This window comes from Rhipicephalus microplus, chromosome X (assembly GCF_043290135.1).
Source record: "Rhipicephalus microplus isolate Deutch F79 chromosome X, USDA_Rmic, whole genome shotgun sequence".
NCBI lineage: Eukaryota > Metazoa > Arthropoda > Arachnida > Ixodida > Ixodidae > Rhipicephalus > Rhipicephalus microplus.
In genome coordinates this window covers 466,056,241-466,079,772 of record NC_134710.1, presented here as the reverse complement: position 1 = coordinate 466,079,772, position 23,532 = coordinate 466,056,241, and the positions used below count along the sequence as shown (strand labels likewise).

At 48.3% G+C, this 23,532-nt stretch overlaps 1 protein-coding gene across 4 annotated transcripts in view; it reads right to left on the bottom strand.

The window, feature by feature from the left end:
* LOC119160832 (uncharacterized) overlaps positions 1–23,532 on the bottom strand; it is a 221,062-nt gene that overhangs the window by 145,470 nt on the left and 52,060 nt on the right. Inside the window, exon 2 of one of the 4 annotated variants that reach the window (XM_075880731.1) lies at positions 1,730–1,796. The exons of the other annotated variants lie outside the window; for them this stretch is intronic. The gene's annotated coding sequence lies outside the window, so the exon portion shown is untranslated. The remainder of the gene's footprint in view (positions 1–1,729; positions 1,797–23,532) is intronic. 4 annotated transcript variants of the gene reach the window in all.

Genomic DNA, 23,532 nt, shown 5'->3' with positions numbered 1-23,532 from the left:
AAAGGCATTTGCACAGCCAAGAGTCAGGATGGCTGAGCAACAATCGCGCACCTGTCAGCTTCTTCTGCCCTTTTAATCGGGGGTTATCATAGTTTTGGAACAATATAATGGTTTTGAGACTTTGAGACTTAAACGCGAAGACATACTCTTATGAACGATATTTCAAGCCCTGCAACTGTTTAAAAATGACGAAATATTTTTAAGAAATAAGATATGTAAGACCAAAAAGCTGTCACGCCTTTTTCTTCAAGATCTGAGAGCCAATTAAACAAATAAACGTGCCACAAGCGAATCGGCGATGTTTTTACGTTCAGGATACACAAAAACGTGATTACAGCGCGCCGTGACCTTGAACAGCCTCGACACTGCCTTTGGAGGTGAGTTCCACTTTCTGCTGCAAAGGCGACGTTTCGGACTCTCTTATCGCTCTCCGCAACGCGAGCATTTCTGCTCCTCTGCCGTGGCCAATGCACGACTGCCCGACTTGCCAGACCAGAGGGGAACGCTTCAAATTCCTTGCACGCTTTAGGTCTGGAGCGGTAGCCGATATCTCTTGCGCAGCCCAAGCGTGCGTCCCGGAGCGGTCGGCAGGCGCGTATCAGTTGGCTGCTGCATAGATCTACCCGGCCCGGCTCAGCGCTCTTTTTTTTTTTTTTTTTAGATTTCCCTCTCTTGTTGCCTAGCGAGATACCTGTCGTTCGGTTTCGCTGTTTTCGGCGAGACGAGCAAGCATCATCTCGGGATTTTGTCTTTACTCATCCCAAAAGTCTGGCATGACTTCTCGAGAACCAAACCGCTTACTGCATCACCGCCGCGCGGTATCGAAGGCCGAGACGCCTTATCCGGAGAATGAGTGTCGAGACGGGGGAGAATTCGAAAGTGGAGCACGCTACTAAGGTGCGATGACCACGGCGAGGTCAGGATGCCACGGGAGCAACGGACATTGGTATGCAGAGCGACTCAGTTACGTAAGCGTGAAAAAAAAAGTGAAAAAAAAAATTCAGTCGGGGCTTATCTCGCGTATCGAAGACGCGCGGGCTTATCAAGCCTGCACAGCACACGCAGTGGTACAATAACGAGTTCTGTGCGTCATACGAGAGGAAAAAAAAACACGAAAAAATGCCTCTTTTGAGCTGACTTCATAGTGTTCATATGACAAGGAGAGGCGGCAAGGGCGGCAAGGTTCGCTAGAAGTCCACTGGCATAAGCGGGAGGGCGAAAGAACGGCGAGTCCGATCACCTGTAGGACTGAATTTTTCGGCAGGAGAAACGTATTTCGACTGTAGCGCAAGCTCCCGTGTGGCGCACCACTAATTCGTAGAGGGCAGAGTCCAATTCGTAGAGGGCAGAGTCGGCAGCAATCGTCATCAAAGCAGACAGAAAAGAACCCACCACACTATCAACTGCCTCACAAAGAGGCGTCTCTAGCTAATAAGCCTCATTAGTTGAATAATATCGACTAGGCGGGAATCAGAAAGAGCCGGTGCAGGATCATTGCACTGGCGTGTCCGAACACATCTCAATTTTGAGACACTGGCGGCCACGGCCGCCGCTAGCGGTATGCCCGCTTACTTATCGGAACATACATCTAACGAAAGCAACAGCTATCGAAACTACTTTTTTTTCTCCGATTTCCGAATGTGTCACTAAAACTTGGCGCAAATTAATAGCACAGAGAAGACATAGTGATAGACATTCGCTGCCTCTAATTACAGAACAGTATACGTACATTGTGTAGATATGCCTAAAGCGCGCTTCACAAAGAGAGTCTTCTCCCTCTTCGATGCGAACGCAGCCTGCAAAAGGACGGCGAATTAGAAAGGCGGGATCGGGAAAGGAGGGCGGGGGGGGGGGATGTAGTGTGATGTTAGGTGTTTTAGATCACGCAACACATCGGCATTCAAAACGTGTATACATAGATATAAATTTCGGAAGCGACAGAGCAACGCGAATCATGATGCCGATAAGCTTATCGCCACGGTCATCGCTGTATCAAATGCGTATACATTTCGCGGTATACTAGTTAGTGTCCCCCCCACCTGAACCTTTTCCTTCTTTTTTTCTCGAATCACTAACTCGACCCCTGTCACGACGTTGTTACGCAGATATAAGACAAGGCCTTGCTTTCTTATGTGCGCCCCGTACTTGATAAGGGTGCGGCATAAGTGTATACTCTCAAAATACAGAAATTGTTTGGCTCTAGGCGTGCTCATGAGTTTTCTATAAGCAGTTCAACTGCAGAGCACTTCATATAGGGAGCCACACCATCGTATGCTATTTGCTTGGCGTAACGCTGGCAAAACCACGCACAGCCGTCAGCGTATATAGCGAGCTGCAGCACTTTGAGCCGAAACTCGCGACAAAGAGAAGGATTGTTTCTGTTGTTTATCGAGCTCTTTGGTGATGATATAGGGTAAAACACATATTCCGGCATAAAAATTGAACGAGGGAGCAGGCGAGAAATACAATGATAGAGAAAGGAACAAAACTGGGAAGAAAACTGAAACAACAAATAGAAATCAGAAGAAAGGTAGATAGATATGTGGGGTTTAACGTCAAAAGAAAGAACATAACTGAAAAAGAGGACGAGAAAGAAAACCGTAGCGGGCAAAAAGAAAAAGCCTGTCCAGCTCCACACTCTATTAAGGCAAGGCACCATTATATAGTGCGACATGATTGATTGATTGATTGATATGTGGGATTTAACTTCCCAAAACCACCATATGATTATGAGAGACGCCGTAGTGGAGGGCTCCGAAAATTTCGAGCACCTGGGGTTCTTTAACGTCCACCGAAATCTGATCACACGGGCCTACAACATTTCCGCCTGCATCGAAAATGCAGCCGCCGCAGCCGCGAATCGATCCCGCGACCTGCGGATCAGCAGCCGAGTACCTTAGCCACCAGACCACCGCGGCGGGGCTATAATAGTGCGAAGCTGCTTTGATTTTTTTATTGTACACTTACACTAACCGAGGTAACGCGGGACATTAGTTAATTTAAGCGTTAGTCCGACTGGGAAGAGGCACTCGGGAGCCCCAAGCTCTACTGTATATGCTACCTTTAGGTAGCACAGTTGCACATACCATTTCCTTGCGCCGCTATTCGGCGAGCGTTGTCACGTGGTGCAAAGTGACGTGAAATGTTCAATTTCACGTGAAAAAGCCCACTTTACATGCACGATGGTACGGCGCCTGAGCATTCTCTGCCGGTGCCGACTTCAGTATCATCGTGACCGCCATTAGGGGCTTTTAGCTTGTACGTATACTCTTTACGTTACCATATTACCGGATAGAATCTGCGCATGCACGGTGGATCTTTACAAAGCGTAAACCTTTACGTAACGCAAACTACCCGCTGGATAGGCTGTACGTTTGCGGCGCTACCTCGGAAATCCACCTTCGTTCATGCGAACTCGCGATATCCGCATTGCGGATACAGCAGACATCGAGTCAAAATAAGCCGAATTGCGAGCGCCAATGCGATTTCATTGTTTCAGCCGGACTACCAAAGTTAGAATGCCCAGAACATCGAAGCAGCAAACATGTAAGCCCCCGACAGACTGGACAGGTCGCGCCATCTAGCGCTGTCAAAATGAACGAGGATACCACAAAATTGTTATTGCAGAAACAGTGTGCATCTTATGTCTGATGTAAAAACCGCACTGCGGCATCATTCCGAGTGAGTTACCATTTTAATCATTTTCATCTCACCTAATTGATTGTTGAGTTTAACGTCCCAGGACCACCATATCATTATGAGAGACGCTGTAGTGGAGGGTTCCGGAAATTTCAACTACCTCGGGTTCTTTAGCGTGCACCTATAATACTCAGCCCAGAGGCCTCAAGCATTTTCGCTACTTATAGCAGTATACCGCCTTACTTGAACAGTGTAATCTTGCTCAACGCGCGCGAATAAGCCTTCGGCGCGCCGCCCGCACCGGAACATCACGCCGTATTTTTCTCTTGCGCACGCTACGTGTGGCTTCACTGCACAGCCGTTTCACATGATGGCGGACCGATGCGCAACTCAGTTCCCGTAGAGAGCATATACAGCAATTCTACAAAGCTCCGACGCCAACTAAAGGCAGCACTGCGGGCCCAAGAACTGGCCGAACGCCGCCACGTTCCCGCCCCGACTTGGGCGTCGCGTATACAGTAGCGGCTGTTATAAGGTGTTCTTCGTGGACACCCTGATGGGTTAAACTCCTCAGAACTTTATAATAAAATTCTTCACTGACTGATTGATTTACATTAACTACCGCATATAATTTCGGGGTGTCACATGCAAACCAAATTTTTCATCCATGCTTAGAGTTAACGAGACAGCCTCACAGAACCCCTGCAATAGAAGCGCTATAAAAGCGAGGATATATGTTCAAAGTTGCAGACATGCCTTATGCTAACCAGCGGTGCTACTGCCGATAGCTCGTAAGGTGTCGCGTTTCTGAGGTCCATTCCATTCTCGGCCTCTATACGGCCCCATTTCAGTGGACTGAAACGCAAATAACACCTGTATGTTTAGATTTGGGTGCATATTAACAACTGACCAAAGGTAGTCGAAATTAACCCGGAGTCCCCCCCCCCCCCTCCTTACAACATGTTTCGTAATCATATATTGTTTGGTTTGGTTTGGAAAAACTTTATTGACAAGTCCGAAGGCGTGCGCCCTAGCACACGGCGGGCCGCTCCCACGATGGGACAGTAAGGCCGAGCCCTAGCGCCGCATCGTGGGCCCTCTGGACAGCCCAAAGTTGCGATGTTATGTCTGGACTCCGGAGAGCGGAGTCCCACTTTCTGGACGATGCTGTATCGGTGCCACGTACCGAAGGGCACTCCCAGAGCATGTGGTGTAAGGTGGCTAAACCGCCACATTTTGTACACGAGTTGGTTAAATAAACATCAGGATAAAGCTTGTGAAGAAAGGCAGGGTTAGGGTACGTTTCTGTTTGAAGTAATCGCAATGTAAGCGCCTGCGCTCTATTTAGCTTCGCATGTGGAGGTGGAAAGATTCTCCTATCCATAGCGAAATGTTGGGTTATTTCATTATATGTAGTTGGCGGATCCCTGTTTACGAAATCTCCAGTTCGACCCAAAGGTCCTCCATGGCCGCGGACAGCTAACCCTCGCGCCCTGGAGTGGGCCAACTCATTGAGATTTATGATCCCTCCGTCCATGTTTCCCATATGAGCTGGGAACCATGTAATGGTATGGGTTGTAAGCAACTTATCACCGAGTATATTTTTGGCCTCTTTGCACACAGCTCCAACACTGAAGGCACGAATGGCAGCTCTAGAATCGCTAAATATGTGTTCATTACGCTGATCTAAAAGAGCCAAGGCGATGGCAACCTGCTCAGCTGCATTGGCAGTTCTGGCGCATACCGACGCCGCATTAATTGTAGTGCCTTTGTGGTTGATTGCCACTACCGTGAATCGGTCTCTCTGGCCATCATATTGCGCCGCGTCTACGAAACAGGCCCCCCCGTCAAGATCCGCAACTTGGCGAAGAAGGGCCCGAGCGCGCGCTCTCCTCCTTCCAACATTACGTTGGGGATGCATGTTCCGCGGGGCAGGCGAGACAATGATGTTTTCCTTCTGATCCCTCGTCAACCCTTGGTACAGAGCCTCAATCTGAGCTGGTGGAATACCCATTTCTGCGAGAATCATCCTCCCCGCTTTTGAGCCAGACAGCCTAATTACCTGTGTTCTTTCTTGTGCTTCCGCAATTTCCTCCAATGTATTATGAATTCCCAACTGCAGGAGACGATTGGTGTGGGTGTAGTTGGGGAGCCCAAGGGCATTCTTTACAGCTCTCCTGATCATTGCATTAAGCTTGTCCCTTTCCATTCTCTTCCAGACATGCATTGCCGCCACATATGCAAAATGACACAGCAGAAAAGCATGTATAAGCCTGACCAAGTTGTCCTCTGATAGTCCTGTCCTTCGGTTAGCCACCCGTCTTATGAGCCTAATAACACTGTCTGTCTTTTTTTCCAACCTTTTAATCGTGATGGTGTTGGTGCCCGTTGCTTCTAGCGTCATACCTAAGATCCGAATGGAAGCGACTTTGGGGATTGATCGTCCACTTTTGGTACGTAAGTGGATGTCATTTTCTAGGGGCGGCACCCAGCCTCGCGGTCGACGGCCCCTCCTGACCGGTTTATAGAGGAGAAGCTCAGACTTTTCCGGAGAGCAAGAAAGGCCTGTGTCTTCCAGAAAACTCTCGGTAGTGTCGATGGCCTCTTGCAGGGCCGCCTCTACAGTGCCATCACTTCCTCCTCTACACCAAATGGTGATATCATCGGCATAAATTGTATGACCAACATCTGAAATTCCAGAAAGCTGCCTCGAGAGACCAGCCATGACGATGTTAAAAAGTAAGGGTGATAGAACAGATCCCTGCGGGGTGCCCCTATTTCCCAGCGCTTGCACATCCGATTCTAGATCTCCAACTTTAAGTATGGCTTTTCGACCACACAGGAAGGATCTGACAAACGCATGAAATGAGGAACCTAGGTTGAGACTTGAGATCGCATCTAAAATAGAATCATGGCGGACATTATCAAACGCTTTTTTTATATCCAAGCCTAGGATCGCCCTGGTGTCTCTGGTATGATTATCTAAAATTTGACACTTAATGATTTTCATAGCATCCTGCGTACAGAGGCCTGGCCTAAAGCCAATAAGGTAGTGAGGGAAGAGATCATTGTGCTCTATGTAGTCCGCGATTCGGTTCTGGACAACGTGTTCCACCACCTTTCCCACGCATGACGTGAGAGAGATGGGGCGCAGATTGTCCAAACTTGGTGCTTTACCGGGCTTGGGAATGAGGATCACCTTGGCCAACTTCCATTGTTCCGGGATGTCACCTCCCTTCCAAATCCTATTAATCTCATCAGTAAGAAATTCAACAGAGTCATCTTCCAAATTCCGAAGCGCTTTGTTGGTGACCCTATCTGGACCCGGTGCCGATCGGCCATTAAGTTCGTGCAGGGCACGTCGCACATCGCTGATGGTGAAGGGTTCATCCAAATGGGCACAAGGTGTTCCCATATACCCCGGATAGGCTTGCATGGAATCAACTGCTAGCGGTAGATACTTCTCAGCAAGCTGCCCCAATAGCTCCGCGCCCGAGGAGGATTTTTGAGCAAGATGAAGTATTCTAAGAAGGACCCCCCTCTGATTAGATTTAGTGCCCGACTCGTCAAGCAAGTGTTTTAAAAGATTCCATTTACCTCTGGTTCGCATTTGTCCATCGACTGAATTACAAATTTCATCCCACTGCTGCCTCGACAAGTTTTTGCAATGTTCTTCAATTTGTGTATTTAACTCTGCTATCTTTTTCCGAAGCCTACGATTAAGTCTCTGACCCTTCCATCTGGCCAATAGCGACTGCTTTGCCTCCAGTAAATGCGCAAGCCGACTGTCCATTTTGTTTGTCTGTACCTCTGTCTCAATGGTTCTGGTAACCGCTCTAACGTCCTGCAGCAGCATCTCTGTCCATTGCCCCAGAGAGTCCGGGATTTCCCCCTGTTCCGCTCGAGCGCTGCGTGACTCCCGAAATTTATCCCAATCCACGTAAGTAAACTTTCTTTTAGATTTTGCCTCCATCTGTAATTTAGTAACTGTAATATAATGATCACTTCCTAAATCCGTCAGAAGATTTTCCCAACCTACCGAGCCAGCATTTTTCACGAAAGCTAGGTCCGGGGTTGTTGGTATTTGATTTTGTTGGTATTTGATATATTGTTGGTATTTGATTTTCTCGATCCTTTTCCTGAGTCGAAATCAGGCAACAAGTGGGTCTTAGTTGTTGGTATTTGATATATTGTTGGTATTTGATTTTCTCGATCCTTTTCCTGAGTCGAAATCAGGCAACAAGTGGGTCTTAGTTACTATAGACTACGCGACTAAGTATGCCATCACTCGAGCGCTCCCCAACCAGCACCGCTGCTGACGTTGCGGACTTTTTGCTCCACGATGTCATCCTACACCATGGCGCTCCTCGCCAATTACTCACGGATAGCTTCGACACGCGCAACCCCCGAAACTGTTATCAAAATCCTGAATGCTCACCGTTCAGTACCAAGCAACATCGGCCCGCTTATGCAAGAAAGAGTTAACGAAAACGACTGTGTCCCTTTGCCCCACACATCGTACAGTAGGGTATGCATCGTGCAACCGTTTTTCACTGCCAAGGATGGTTAGTAATTATGTGAGCGCCACGTACGGGCTCCCGAGCTTGGTATATTCGTCATAGCAACCCCACTCTATCCCAAGCGTGGACTTTTGGCAACGTCGGTAAGACATATCTAAAGTGTTTTAGCGCAGATTTTTTCCCAGACGGGGCAAGATGAAGGAGACACACACAGGCGCTATTGAGAGCATATGCACAAATCTTAGTGTTCCTGACGACGAAAAAAAAGGACAATAATTGAGAAGAACAGTTCCGCACCTTCTGCGCGGAACTGTCCTTCCTGACGGGCTAATTTACACCTTGTAGTTAGCCCATGTTTTCCCGGGCTAATTACAGCGACTGCTTTTCTTTTACGTATTCACGTAGTATAAGCAATAAAATAAACATTTGCTCTACAAATATTCTCCTTTCACTATTGAAACTAGATAGGGACACTTCAAGGTACTTCTTCAGCCCAGGAGCTTTGTACTGTACAACTAACTATGCATGTTAGGCCGCAGGAAACGCGCAGCGTACCGTTCGTAGCTGCGTTTGTTTTTCTCTGACCCCCTTCCCTCAACGCACATTTTCAAGGGCCGCTCTGTTGCTGGAATGCGTTTCGTAAAACCTCACCTTATCATTCTCCGATCACTGATGACTTTTTTTTTTCATTTGTTTGTTGCTCGAGAAATGGCGGCACGCCAACGAGCAGCTACGTGGTCTAACATCCAAATCAATCAGTCGAGCTAAAGAACAAGCAAACATGCATGTCGTCCCACCGGCCGCCGCGGCTAGTCTCGATAAGCGTGGCTTCGATTGCACGCTTTCTTCCTACGACGGCGGCCGCACGCGCCTCCTGCCTCCGAAGGGGGCGATCCATTTGGGGAGAAGCCGGGGAAACCAGTTCTGTGATGGCCCCTCCCCACTTCTTCTGCCTTGCTTGAACGCACTCTCGCGCACGTGTATTCAGGGCCCAGCTGACGCAAGAGCGCCAAACGACGAGATTTTGACGACAAACCGCGGTCGAAGCATCGCAGCGACAAGCGCTCGCGGGCAAACCACAGAGACGACTGATGCGCAATTCAATGCTTGTTTTTTTTCACATATAATGGGCGCCTTCCCTAATCCCACGCAATGATAGACTGGGATACTAACTTGCGGACGCTTACAGTGCTTTTATAAAATCTACTGTTGATAAAAAACGAGGCTTCAAAGACTCGCGTCTTTGAAGCCTCGTTTTTATCAGCAGACCACCGTCGGGCGCGACGGTCGTCGCGCCCCACGGTGGTCCATGCTCGACCGCTGACCCGCAGGTGGCGGGTTCCAACCTGGGCGCGACGGTCGCATTTCGGTGGAGGTGAAATGCGAGACATCCGTGCACTTAGGTGCGCGTTGAAAGGAACCCGATCTCGGCGAAATTTCCGGAGTCATCCACTGCGGCACGCCTTATCGTCATTATCGTGTCTTCGGCACGTAAAACGCCGAATATAATTATTGTCGGCAGGAATCTCTTCGATAGCCAGCCGAATTCGCAGGTTTTGCAGAATGGCGACTTCCGAGAGACGAAAGCGCGAGTCGACCGCGATCCCCTCGTAAGCTGGTCCGCGGGAGGCCGACCGTGAACACCGATTTCCATGCAGCGAAGCCGACCGCTCATTAAAGAAAGTTGAGAAGGAAACGCAGCGCCAAGAACAAGGACAACTATAACATTGCCCGTAACACCGGTGACGCAAGGTGCATCACTCAAGTCACGGTGCGAACGATTTATTAATGTTTTACCTTAACCACACACAGCCGTAGAAACCATTCATGATAATGTTATATGGTGTTCTATGGCTCAAGGGCTATGTTCGGGCAAACAGCGCCATGAAAAATGATAGGAGCTCAGGCAGCGCACGTTATGTAAGGAATAGTTACGTCCCACCACGGCCAAGGACTGGGGCTCTACAAAGGTCAATGGCGGGGAAACCTAAACGCTCTTGACTTGTACTTTCGTGGTGTACTCGTATACCATTTCATGGTAGCGACGCTGTGTCGGTATACCGTCCAAGCGAATAAATCATTGGCAGTTCAAAAGAACCAGCGTCCTCGTGAAGGCGTTGTAAGTTCATGCATTGTCAAGGAGCGCTGCATGCCGATAAGTTGCCAACCCCCCCCCCCCCCCCCCCTTTCTCCCCTACCACTCCTGACGACTGCGGTGGCGGTATCATAGCATTCACTTCAATTTTATCGCTGATGATCGGCGCCATTACAGTTTGCCCATGTGCGAGCGGCGTGTAGTTTATTTCTGTAGCAAGCCGAGACATGACGACAGAGCGCAGTGCCCGCGATCTGGTCAGCGAGCCGCTGCGTGCGCTGTCCATCACGGGCATCGATGATCTGCGCGCGGTCCCCGCCCGGCGGCTGGCGGGAATTATTACAGAGCGCGCGCGATACGCCGCGGCACGCAATTGGGGCCGCAGTGCCCGAACGACGTCGGCGCCCGACACGGCAAGCTTCACTGCACTCTCTCGGCTCCGCTGCCTGTATCAGGCTCCGTATTCACAAGAAAAAAGAAGCAGTGCTTAAGCTATTCAATGTCAAATGAAAAGCCACGAAGCTTCACAAATCTGTCCTTACAAATAATAGACCACGACACGTTTTCGGAATAGCAAGAGGCGGTAAGCTCTATTGCCATATACGTGGCAGTGAACTTGAGCTGTGCGGATTGAATTTACTGACAAAACAAAACTTTCGGTGAAAGTTTCGTTTCGTGAATGTCTGTCGCAGTGGTTCATATACATTTTAAGTTGCGTCCTTCGCCAGAATTCAATGGAATTTTCTCCTGCAAACAGCTATATGGGATTAGTCTTTCCCTGATGCAAATGAATGGGTACAAGCATGATGTTCATAGCCCCGGAAAAGTATAAAGTTCCAGTTTCATGGAGAATATGTTGCTAGCGACAAAAGATAACGTAGCTTCGTGTACGCCACGCTACCCTGTCTAGGGGCATACAATCGGGCGTTTACTGAGAACATTTCCAGTAACTGTTTTCATATTTAGGAGCGAGAACACACCACGTGCGACTTATTACAAGTACACCTGCCATTCCGTCAGCAATATTAAGCAGGCCAGCAACAGCTGCAATTGAAGACGGTGGCGACTGCATCAAGACATGGCGCGCCACTGCAGGTGTGCTGTTATACAGCGTTAGGCCGACAAGTTTAGTGCGAGCGCTGTTTATCGCCAGGGCACAGCTAAGCATCGATGGCCCCGGAAATGACGACAAAGATTATTGGCAAACGATTTAGCTGCAGCTATGAAGAACCTAGAGAATAATAACACTGTACCGAGCTGACGAATGGAAGGAGAGAATGCGATGTTGCCACACATAACACTAGCGAAAGTCTCGAACCTACGTGCCTATACGTCACGGTACCGTGTACCTGTACAAGGTGTTGTTTTTTTTTTCGGGGGGGGGGGGGGGTTAAAACCAGGGCATACGAGGCACGCGGTAGAGTAAGACTCGGGAAATTCTCACCCCAGATGTTCTTAATTGTGCGTCTGAATCCACGGACTTCTACCATTTCGCCTCCAACGAAGTGCGGCCACAATGGCCGGGATTCGATACCGCTACCTCTGGGTCACGAGACCCTCATATTACCTACTAGACCACCGATCATGTGTAACCAGTTGAATCCTGAAAGTGCATCTGAGATGGAAGCGCTAGCCCAAGAGATATGGGCAACATGATCGCCCTGCCCGGTGTCATTCGGCAGAGTGATTCAGTCCGAGGACACGAGAAAACGCCGAGTCACGCGCGACTGACTCAGCGACCGCGAAATCAGAATTAAGTTGACCACTACTAAGATCTATATCAATACGTATCTTCAAACCACGCACAAACTGCGCTAGCTAAAGAGCCTTTCCCATGGCGTGTTGAATCCACTTTTGGCACGGTCAAAAGTCTTTAAATGCGGAAGGCATCGCGCGCGCAGGTGCAACGACCCCCAGCGTGCGCTGCCCGTTTCCAAAAGGCGAAACGAAAGACGCACCAGGAACAGAGGCCGGCCTATTCTCGGACCCCGGGGAGAAACAATAGGATTGTCGTGGCCATCACGAAACGCAGACTGACGCGGACGGCGTTCTCTACGCGCGAGAAGAAGAGAAAGGAGCCGAACGAGTAGCACTCTTCTCAGCTCGTTCTGTCACAACGAGAAGCGATAAACGTGTCACTCGAACAGGCCGAAGGCGTTTTCTCCACGAATCCCGTTTCTTATAGTTGCATTGTTAAAAATAAAACAAAAAGAGGAGAGTAGCCAAGTTCTGTAGAGGAATTCGATGCAGGTCATGATTTAAAGCACCGTGTCCGGTGTAACAGTGGCTCCACGTTGCTATATAACTGTGTATTACCTATGTGTTAACTATATATAGTTAATACATAGGTAATAGCCCACCTGTTAACTATATATAGTTAACAGGTGGGCTGCGGAGCGACTATCCTTTCTCGAGAGCAAAGAGCCCCTTTCCCCGTGAAGATGTCTGACTCACGCACAACGTGCGGATGGCATCTTTGATCACACCGTGCCCAAACGCACTCACACGTATAAGTTAACGAATCGCTGCACGCGTACAAAAACCACAAGATACCGCACGATGCCCCACTACCGCCGACGACGAGGCCAAAAGTGTCAATGGCGTTGCTTTCGGCTTCCCGGAAGCAAGCGCACCACGTGACAAAATACCTCAGCTTGGCGTTATTTTCTTCGCTTTTACGGATTGAGCACAGGAACAGAAACTTCGAGTGCTCATTTACGGTCTTCCCCGCCGTTTCATTAAAAACGCAGGACAACAGTGTCGTCATACGTCCATATCCGCCATTTTTCGAGACACAGAACACAGTCTGTAGTTTTAACCAACGTTTATCTATTAACGTTGGTTTCCACGGTTAGGTCCGACATTAAAACAGAGTTTTTTTTCAGAGGTCATTGATTGATTGATTGATTGATATGTAGAGTTTAACGTCCCAAAACCACCACATGATTATGAGAGACGCCGTAGTGGAGGGCTCCGGAAATTTCGACCACCTGGGGTTCTTTAACGTGCACCCAAATCTGAGCACACGGGCCTACATTTGCGCCTCCATCGTAAATGCAGCCGCCGCAGCCGGGATTTGAACCCGCGACCTACGGGTCAGAAGCTGAGTACCTTAGCCACTAGAACACCACGGCGGCGTTCTTTTTTTTTTTCAGTCTAAACCTGGATTTCAGGCATAACTCGCGCGTGTTGTCACCGGTATTGATATAGATAAATTTCATTTGGCCTTTTTTTGTATCCTTCACGGTATAACACACGCTTTCATAAGTTACAGAACCATATGCTATCACCACAGGCAATGCTTTTAAATGCTAGGACCCTTAATTAGTGCGGCAAAAGCACATACAAGTGCATACAGAGTGCAACACTGACAAGAAAAGGAATACAGAACAATTGACAACGTTTCGCGAAATCTCAGCGACACTGCGTGCCAAAGGGAGGAACGACAAAGGCTGTTTATAGGAGGACTCAGATTTTGGGAGTGATTACTGACAAAAGCAGAAAAAAAAAATGAAACCGATGCTTGCATGTCACCGTTCGTCGAGACATCTCCGCACGCAAAATCAAGCACTAGGAGTGGGGTCGACTCCAGAGCCGCTCGAAACGTACACAGAGGATCAACAGCTTGTGCGAAGGCGGCCAGCTGATTCCTAGCGGTTGAACAGCTCTCTAACGCCTTAACTCGAGGTTTATTTATTAGAGTTTGTCCTTTGCAAGCAAAGAACACCCAGGAATTCCGGAACGCGCGTATAGTTTCCATGTTAAGGATCACCTTCATCTGAAAGATCGATTAAATTGAACAATCAGATAAAGAAGACGACATGTGCTCAGTGACTGAGGCACGGTAATATTGTTGTTGTTCTTGTTTGCGACTTTATATCGACATGAGATAACACGTAATAGAGGTTAAGGTCATAGAGACACATTATTGCTCAAATTACTTGCGTGTGAGCGAGAAGCACTCCTAATATTCTACAAGTATATATAGGAGCAATTAATAAGGTGCAGACATTGGACGGTCACTGAAAGCTAGGTCCAATGGAAAAGTGATGCATTGCTCACAGCTTGACAACGAGAGCTTGTCCTCGGGGTTCTGGTTTGACAGCAGAATCCCCCGCACTGATGCCTGCTCCGCTTTCCGTGTACTAGATTGTGCGTCCCAATGCAATGCGGCGGAATTTGTCGCTTGTCTCTAAGCGGTATCACGTGCAGTCTGCTGGTTATTTCCCTGGATGCACCACGCGTAAGTGCAATGCAGAGTGAAAACAACAGCCTGCATTAGAATCTTCAGATTTGCTTCATCGTGGCGCGTTGAACCGGATTCTCTGGGTTGAAATCAAATTGAATCAGCACTTTGGTTCGAAATCCGTGGTACAAAAACTGGGGGATCCTTAAGTTTCACCTTTGAACGCGATAATGATATCCTGCCCTAGTGCGTACTGAGTTCGAAATTACTTGTGTCAATGAAGCTTTCGCATGCGGCAGCATTCTGTGAAATGGGTAGCGTGATTTCGAACCCGGTAAATTGTGCGCGTGAGATTTTCCTTTGCACTCACTCGGTGGCCTTAATGGCAAAAGCGCTAGAACGTGGATGCCCTTTGCAGTGGGTAGCCCGCTTTAAACGATGAAGTCACGATAATCGCATGTTCTTACGCCCGATGGCAATGTACGCTTGTACCACATTATTACTACGATAGTACATGTTGCATTGTCAATCACGCATACAGGACGGGTATATTTCCAAAGCATGTATGTTACTTCACATCATTTCAAGCAGAGGAAGATATTTTCAGTGTACTTCCAAGCAGACAACCCGGGTTCAAACCAAACTCGGACCACAATGTTTCGTTATTTAACTCATTTTCGCTTTCCCGAGTTTTCGGTCCCGCACAAGATAATTTTTCGCTCACAAACCACGACGCTGACAACGAAATTTCTGCGAAACGAGATCTTTAACGCCATCGCGTTAAACAAAACCCTCACAAACGCTCCCTCAATAGTGGCGGAAAGGGAGGTCTAACGTGTAAGCCGCAACTGTGCAACATTTCATGTGCAACACTTGGTGATGACCACGATGACGACCATGATGATGATGATGATAGCCTATTTGTATTGCTCACATCTACTCTCGGGGACTGGCCAAAAAACGAATAATCAGATAGAAGTCACTAAATAAGAAATGCATATGAAATGAATTATAGAACATGGCTCGCCTTCTCTCAAGTCTTAAGCACTTCTTCCACGCACATCTGTGCTTCTGCGGCGCACATCGGGCGATGTTATACATCCACTCGGTAGCCCGCCAGCTATTGCTATTTTCCCTCCAAGTATGATATTAGCGAGCGCGTAGTAATCATAACGAGCTCCAAGCGCGCGTGCGTTGCGCAAAGCAGGGCCGAGCCTGCGTGCGCGCGGTGGCCCTCCTCGGCGGCTGCGCGAGCCCCTCCTAGTTTCGCGTGCCCACCGGGAAAGCTGACGTGCATGCCTCGAGACGGCCTTGAACCGGGTCACGCGTAGACGCAAGGACACCAGTCTGAGCAGTGAAACGCGAAACTGGGAAACATCGTCGCGCCCAGGTCAAGTCAAAATCACAAGTAGCACTTCTTCCACCCACACGAGCAACGAAATAGCGAATTGCCCGAATGTTCCTCCGGCTCGCCCAGTTAGAACACAACAGGCACCTATAAAATACAATTGCGGAAACGAGTTATACTCGTACCTAACTCGGCAACGTGCACCACTTGCTGCAGTACTTGTTTATCATTTCTATTCTTAATCCATAAAGCATATGTAAGAGCGCGAGGGGTTTGTTTGTGGTGGGCTTATTTATTACTAACGATTCTGGCAAGTCGAGTACCGGTTGCGTTTACAAGTCGCGGTCTCCTGCCTGAGCGGCTTGCCTGCGGCACCATTTACAAATACTCGACCTTTGTCAAGTATATTCAGACGCACAAATCCGCAAACAAAAAGAAAAAAAAAAACCCAACACCACCCTCATATATATATATATATATATATATATATATATATATATATATATATATATATATATATATATATATATATATATAGAGAGAGAGAGAGAGAGAGAGAGAGAGAGAGAGAGAGAGTATCGCTCTCACACTACAAAGACATTCCCTTCCTCCTGCACATCTTTTTTTGTCGTTCTGCGATAGTTTTCCCACTATTGATGCTTCGTTATTTGATAGTAGATTTAGCTAAATAAACGAATAATTATTTCTTCAATCCTCATCTACAAGTATATTCGGTACAATTCATATGTATTTTTATAACAAAAGACTAATTCTCAAACTCTGAAACTGTATTTGATATTCTTGTGATAGCCCTGCACTCGCTCGGGCACATTAAAATTGATGCTTGAAACATAATGAATTCCATGTAATGAATGTATTAACTGTGCAGCATGTGTTGAAATAATGAAATACGAGAAAGTATGCATATATATATATATATAAATATATATATATATATATATATATATATATATATATATATATATATATATATATATATATATATATATATATATATATATATATATATATAGAGAGAGAGAGAGAGAGAGAGAGAGAGAGAGAGGGGTATCGCTCGCATGCCTACATACCTCGCCGTAATTCAGGAAGCGCATCAGCAAACATAGATATTTGAGAGAAACAGACTAAATTACTCGGATAGGCGAGTGCACAGTCAGGAACCATAAACGAGCAGGCATCAAAACTTAGACAACGCAGCACTCGTATACTCTTGTATATTTATGCCTCGCTTCATCTGCTCATTTTCTGTACATCAATTGAGACGATACTATATGAATATCAGAACAGCGCCAGGGATCAAGAGTTTACCTACCCGTGGGGAGCCAACCACTCGCCTGCACCATAATTGCATCTCGCATCGTTTTTCACTCTCTACCGTAACTATACCACATGGACGAGCACGCTGCACGGCACCAAAGCATGCATAATGCGGAGGATATCTATGGTGAAGTTTCATCCATCAACATTTGATGAAAAAGTGAACGTATAGGACGCCGAGTATACTGCTTTCGCTCGTAAGAAATAAACAGCATCCAGCCAAGCTCTTTTTTTTTGGGCCAAGCAGACGTCGTTTTCAACAAAATCCGAAACGTAAAAGGACTGTTGCGTAAGTCGGTGGATTAGGGAGCTGGACGTTTGACGAATGGTGCCCATTATAGTAATCGGCAAGAATAATGGACCAGCCGCGTTTACGTAGCAGTGCCGAGGACACTACCAACAGATATAGAAAACGGGATCCCAGCCAACATTGCAAAATCCTTCATTCCCATCAATCCGTCTTCGTTCGCCAGCGAGTTGAGGGACGTCGCTTGCATAATCTGCCAGGCAATTACCTTCCCGGTGCCAGCAAGTGTGGCGAAGAGAGAGAGAGAAATGTAGAGAAAAGCCATCGGTGCTTCGACCTCACCGCTGTTTGCCTAAAGTATCGATCATTTCCGATTAAGTTGCGTTATCATCGAAAACCTTTTGCGGTAATCCCAACGGTAGCCATTTGAAAATATTCCATTTTCGCATAAAAAAGTAACTTGTAAGTCCAGGCAGTAACTGCACGAGGCGATTTAGTGTCTGTACGAGGCAAAGACTTTTTTTTTGTTAACGCAGTTAAGAGCGAGTGACCTTTTTTTTTTTTTTCGGAAAACGCACGATTTCCGTAATTGTGGACGTTGCTAGTGCAACCCCTACTGACTACACAAGCGCACGAAGTCAGTTGTTGTTGCGACAGATTTTACGACGCGTGTACATACATGGCGCAACATAACTTCGACCAGCACTGCACGAGCAATGTTGAAAAATTGGGTTCCCAAAATAATGACACACTGAAAAGGCGGCATACACTCACACAGTCATATAGGGCGTTATTCGAACGAAGTCAGACTTAAGTTTAAACAAACAAACAAAGGAAAGAAAAATGTTTTGGCTTGCACTGACTCCGATTATTAGTGCCCAATGTTCTTGCATTCATTCAGCGAGGTACAAGCCGTTTCGGCGGTAACAGCAGAGCCAACGACACCGGGTCACACGCCACAAAAAACATAGCCAGACCTGGCGACTGCAGCTGCTTAGTCCTCGTCGCGGGCCTGGTAGTAACCGTGCTCGACTACTGATGGAATCCTATACATAGCCGTAGCACCCGCATTTAGATGCAGGCCAAATAAAAGCTCGCGCGCTTAGATTTAGGTGCACCTTATTGGACCCTACTGGGTGAACGAAAGTTTGGGAACCTTCCAATACGGCGTCTCTCATACTCCTTTCGTCGTTATGGGGCGTAATTCTCCAGCAAGTATTACGCAGCTGCTTTGCACCAGCTTGGTACCGGCAAGCTGTTTTCCAAAGAGACACCACGTGCCCCTCACCGTTCCGCGGAAAACCTGCTTCGCACGCTTGCCCTGCTATCCCGCGCGATCCGAGCTTTCACCTCCGCAGCCTTGGGCGAAATCGACGCGAAACGTAGACCGGGGAAAGCGCTTGCGGAAATTGGTCGCTTCTCAGCACCATTCTCTTCGTGCTGAGTTGTCGACACATTCTTTTATTGCGGAAGAGACTGCGCGCAACGCAAAGCGAGACGCCGTGCGTTGAGTCGAGTGGGGCAGTCACCTCAGGCAATATAGGGAACGCAGCAGACGGCGTTGGAAGAGAAAAAAAAAAAACGAAAACGAGGCTCTGCGGGGCCGGGCAGCTCTTTTAGTCGGTGGCTTTGCCTTCAAGTCAAAGGACGGAAGCCGCGGTGGCGTAGAGCGTCGCCAGTGCCCTTTTGAGGGAAGACGCGCGTATACAGAATGCGCGATTGCGCACACTAGCTGGCAAAACCAGGCATGTCGCGCGTCCCAGGTACGCGCGCCGTCACAAACAAGCATTTAATGAGCCTGCCGTAGCCGTTTCTCACTTACACACACTCTCATTCGAGGTCATTCCGGACGGATACTATTACGCCCGCTTTCACGCTTCTTCACCCGAATAGCTTCTATATATACAGGGTGGCCCAGGTAACTTTAGCCAGGGTTTAAAAATGTGCCGACAAACACGGTTACAGCACGGCCAAATACATGTTCCTCACCGTTGCCTGCAGTTAGACTACGTGACAAACCCGCTCAAGCACCAGTGCGCTTGGCTTGCGGGGCCAGTTCATCTAATTCTGTTGCCGCCGAAGGCAAGAATACTCGCAAAGCGGCTGGAGCAGCACAGACTCCGCGATGATAGAGAAATCTCCTCGAGGCAAAACTACTGAACAGGGTGGTGTTTGACCCGATAATATTTGTCGCAGGATGAATGACGACGACAAGACCCGAAGTCAACGACCGGGGCGAGTTTAGGACAAGACGGACGGAAAACGAGAAAAGTGGCATCGGCAGAGCACGCGCTGTTTGGGTAACGCACGTTACGGGCCGCGTCGTATCCGATACAATGGGGAGCTTTAGAATACCGTTTGCAAGCGCTGCGGGCATTGCGGGCGCCATATGAGTTTTAGAATACCGTTTGCCCTGCAGAAAACCACAACGCACGGTCGCAGTGACACCGTAGCCTCGAAACCAGCGCTTGCGGGTCACATGCGGACCGCGATCGCCGCACGCAATTTCGGGTTTTCTGCGTGCGGTCTACGAGCGCGAACGCCGACTCGCGTTACGACGCATGAGCAGTGGCAGTGACCGCACCGCAAGGGCTCGCGGTGCGCTATGCTAAAACTGCCTAGTACCTATCTATGCGCAGAAGGCGGCTGACTGTAAACGGTGCAGACGGCTTAGAGTGCGTGGTGCGACTCGGCAACGCGCGATTCTATCGAGCTGTACGATAAGAAGTCGTTCTTCGGCGCCGATGGAAGCGAACGGTGGCGACGTTAATACATAACATGTATACAATAAGGGCTCGCTCTACCACACCGTTGCATTGAACAGCTTGCCAACAAATATATATATATATATATATATATATATATATATATATATATATATATATATATATTCAACCGGGACGCCAGTACTGCGAGCGCCCTTGGCACGTGTACTACGTGTGCGTTCCAAATCTTCCTCACGATATGGCCTTCGATGCACGCAGAAGACGGGGCAGAACGAGAGAACTGCTGCGCTTGTGGGTTGGCCCCCTTTAAGAGCGCGCAGATTAAAAGGATAGCGCCGAGGGGATGTTGTCGGCGCCCCGCAGTGAAACGTGCCGGCAACCTAGAGGGGGGTCAACTGCCGCACATTAACGAGTCCCCGAAGTAGTTACATGGTGTCCAAACGCCGACGCAACCCGTTTGTCTGAGTTTTCCCGGCACGATTATCGTTATTTATTAGAGGCTATAAGGGCAATCCCAAGTAATCCAACCCCTTGCCTCCCTTATAGCACTCCGGTTCTAGCGTTGCTTAGGCAACAAATCCAACCTGTTGGAGGCGCACTTACATGCGCGATGCTCGGTGTGCCTGCGCGCGTTGACTTTCCGCACTGGATGGGCGCTTCATTTTTCATAGCCGCGGCGACTAAACCACCCATCTTGATGCGGCTCGCGTTTGCCGTTCGTGAAGGTTGCATTACTATGCCCGCGCACGCACTTACCGCGAGTAATTAAGCCGTGTTGTCTCTCTTGACGGAGCCGAACGTGTTCCTCCGTTGGGCTATCTTAACACGCCTTGCAGGTCCGGTTTATCCAACTTCTTCAAACCTGCTAACAGCGAATATGTGGCCACCGAATACCGGTTCAGTTTGGGTCAAACACTGGCGAACCCTCCGTTCCAAATTTCTCGTTGTCATTTTCTTATCTTTTTTTTAACGATGGCATGTCGCCAGCGACCTCTGTCTGGTTATGAAAATAAACTGGAGCATCGAACCTCAAAGGGGCCATATACAATCGAAGGCCGAATTCGGCTAAGAATTCACAAAACTTTTCGTTTGTGCCGGCGTTCCTGGCGGCTGGATAACTGCCTCCGCTCGAGATTCTAGCGAATGTCTTCCTTACGTTTTTCAGGGGGCAGTCACTGGACCCATATTAATCCCAGAACGACACCATGATATATAGGGTAATATGAAAAGATTCCCAAGTAGGAAGATTCTGACGAATACTGCTGCCGACGGCACAAAAAAAAAAAAAAAAAACTCTCGCTAATAGAAGCGAGTAAAAGCCTAGGAACTTTTCTATGTATAAAGGCCCGGCACACCCGGAATCACAAACCGGAAACCGGCAAGCGGTATACTAAGCTGGAATAGCACCTTCACCTTTGTTTATGTGATGAAGAGTTGATAATTGAACAACGTGTCTCGGTATCCTTTATAATGGCGAGTCTGAACGCGATAGCATTTAAAGCCTCATTTCGCAGAAATTGCAGTGTTGGCGTAGTTGGTTGTGAGATAAAAATCAGCCCTGTTCACGAACGAAAATTCGTTATAGATGCGAACAAAGAAATATTTCCGAGAGGTAACCAAACCCTGGATTTCTGCGTGGCAAGCAGGAGGTGAGCCACTGAGCCGCGTCAGTGCTGCAAACTGCTTCGGAAAATTAAAAAACAAACAGTACTGCGTACGCCGAGGAGTGTCATTACCGCATGTAATATTGCGTTGGAGAAGCGTATGGATTTACACCAGGCGTCAAATATGCGAACTGCGCAGCGACTGGTTGCATCGAAAGCGCACAAATTGCCGAGGACAGCGAGACCATTGACAGGGGTGCACGTGTTGCCTCACCGTGTGCTCGTAGTGGCTACAAATAACAAAACGATGAATTATATCGCAGTGATGGGCAGTCGGCCACTGTATTTGCAGGAGGCGTTCTATGGGATAGCATGAAATGACCAATTTACAAGGGCGCGGACTTTTTCACTCCTTGAGGCACGGTTCGGCTGTCCATCAAGATGCAAAGCAAGGCTAGCGATTCAGAAGGTGATGCGAACGGGGCGGTATTAAACTATCGCTTTCTATAGACCATTTTACGGAGAGGTTTCAGTGTCGCCATGTCGGGCTGTTAGCATTTGTGTTTTGTATCTGTAACAACTAAAGAGACAGTGTTACGGTAGACGCATACACTTGAATAAGGTTGGTTTGCTGCATACGATTTTTCGTGCCCTTATTAAATTCACGTCGCGATATGGAAGAACAAGAGAACATCGCCTCAATAACCCAATATGGCGGCACCCAGGTGTCTTGAATGCGAAGCTCAAGCGCCATGTTTTTTTTTTTTTGCATATAAGCAGTGTTGTATATAAGCAGCTTCACGCTATACGCGTGAAGTTGCTTATATACAACAACAACAACAATTATAATAATAATAATATTAGTAATAATAAAGGCGTCTTATCTATTCGAAAGTATGTTACGACATTCCAGAGGAGGCGCGGTGTTGGCAAGCATATTGCAACAGTTCGGTGATTTTCACCGAGAACACGAGTGTTTTGGCTACGATGGGCTAGTCCATTGCTCCTTTGTGAGGCTGAGCGTGCAAGCTGGCGAGAGAAGCGTGGACAGCGTGTCTCTACAGTGCTGTCGGAACACGTCGCGCCACTCGCGACAGCCGCGCCACATCGGAACTAATTGAAGCGGGCAGTCGTCCACTTCCGCTATTCCGCGCGGGACGGTCCTCGTTACGCGAGGTGCTTTAGTGGCGCCCGTTGGCGCGACCTCTTTAGCGTCGTCGTCAAGCGAGGAGGGAGTTGCCGAGTGCCGTGGTTTCCATCTACTAGCTGGCTTGCGCCTTCTGCAGAACAAACATCTCACGCACCGCGACAACGCTTCGACACGGTCCGCCAGCGCGAGTGAACGTGGAGCTCATCGTAGCGATGCGCGACAGGATCAGCGCATGCGAGGGTGGCATGTTGCGTGCGACTCGCTGCAGCCGGTAGGGACAGGCTGTCCAGCGTGAATCAACCTCCACACCAATCAATATAGCCAGGAAGTTTAACTAAATGCGCTAAGGTTCTCGGGGGAAATATGTATTCGCGAAGAAAGCACAGGGTCGTACCCACCTAAGATGAACACGCCGACAATATTCAAGATATTATACAAGATGATAGGTACATATTTAAGCTATTTATTAGGTGCGAAGTATCTTATGGTCTAACTCAATCCGGTGTATGCCATGACCACCCTTACTGCGCATGTGCGTCCCCTCCCCCTCTCCTACCCTACGCTCCCCCTTCTCTCCTCTCGCAGCGCCGACGCAGGCAGCGTCTGCTGACGAATGTCTTGATTAAAAAAAATGACTGCTCTCGCTGCACAACCGTTCACTGACCACACAGTATATATA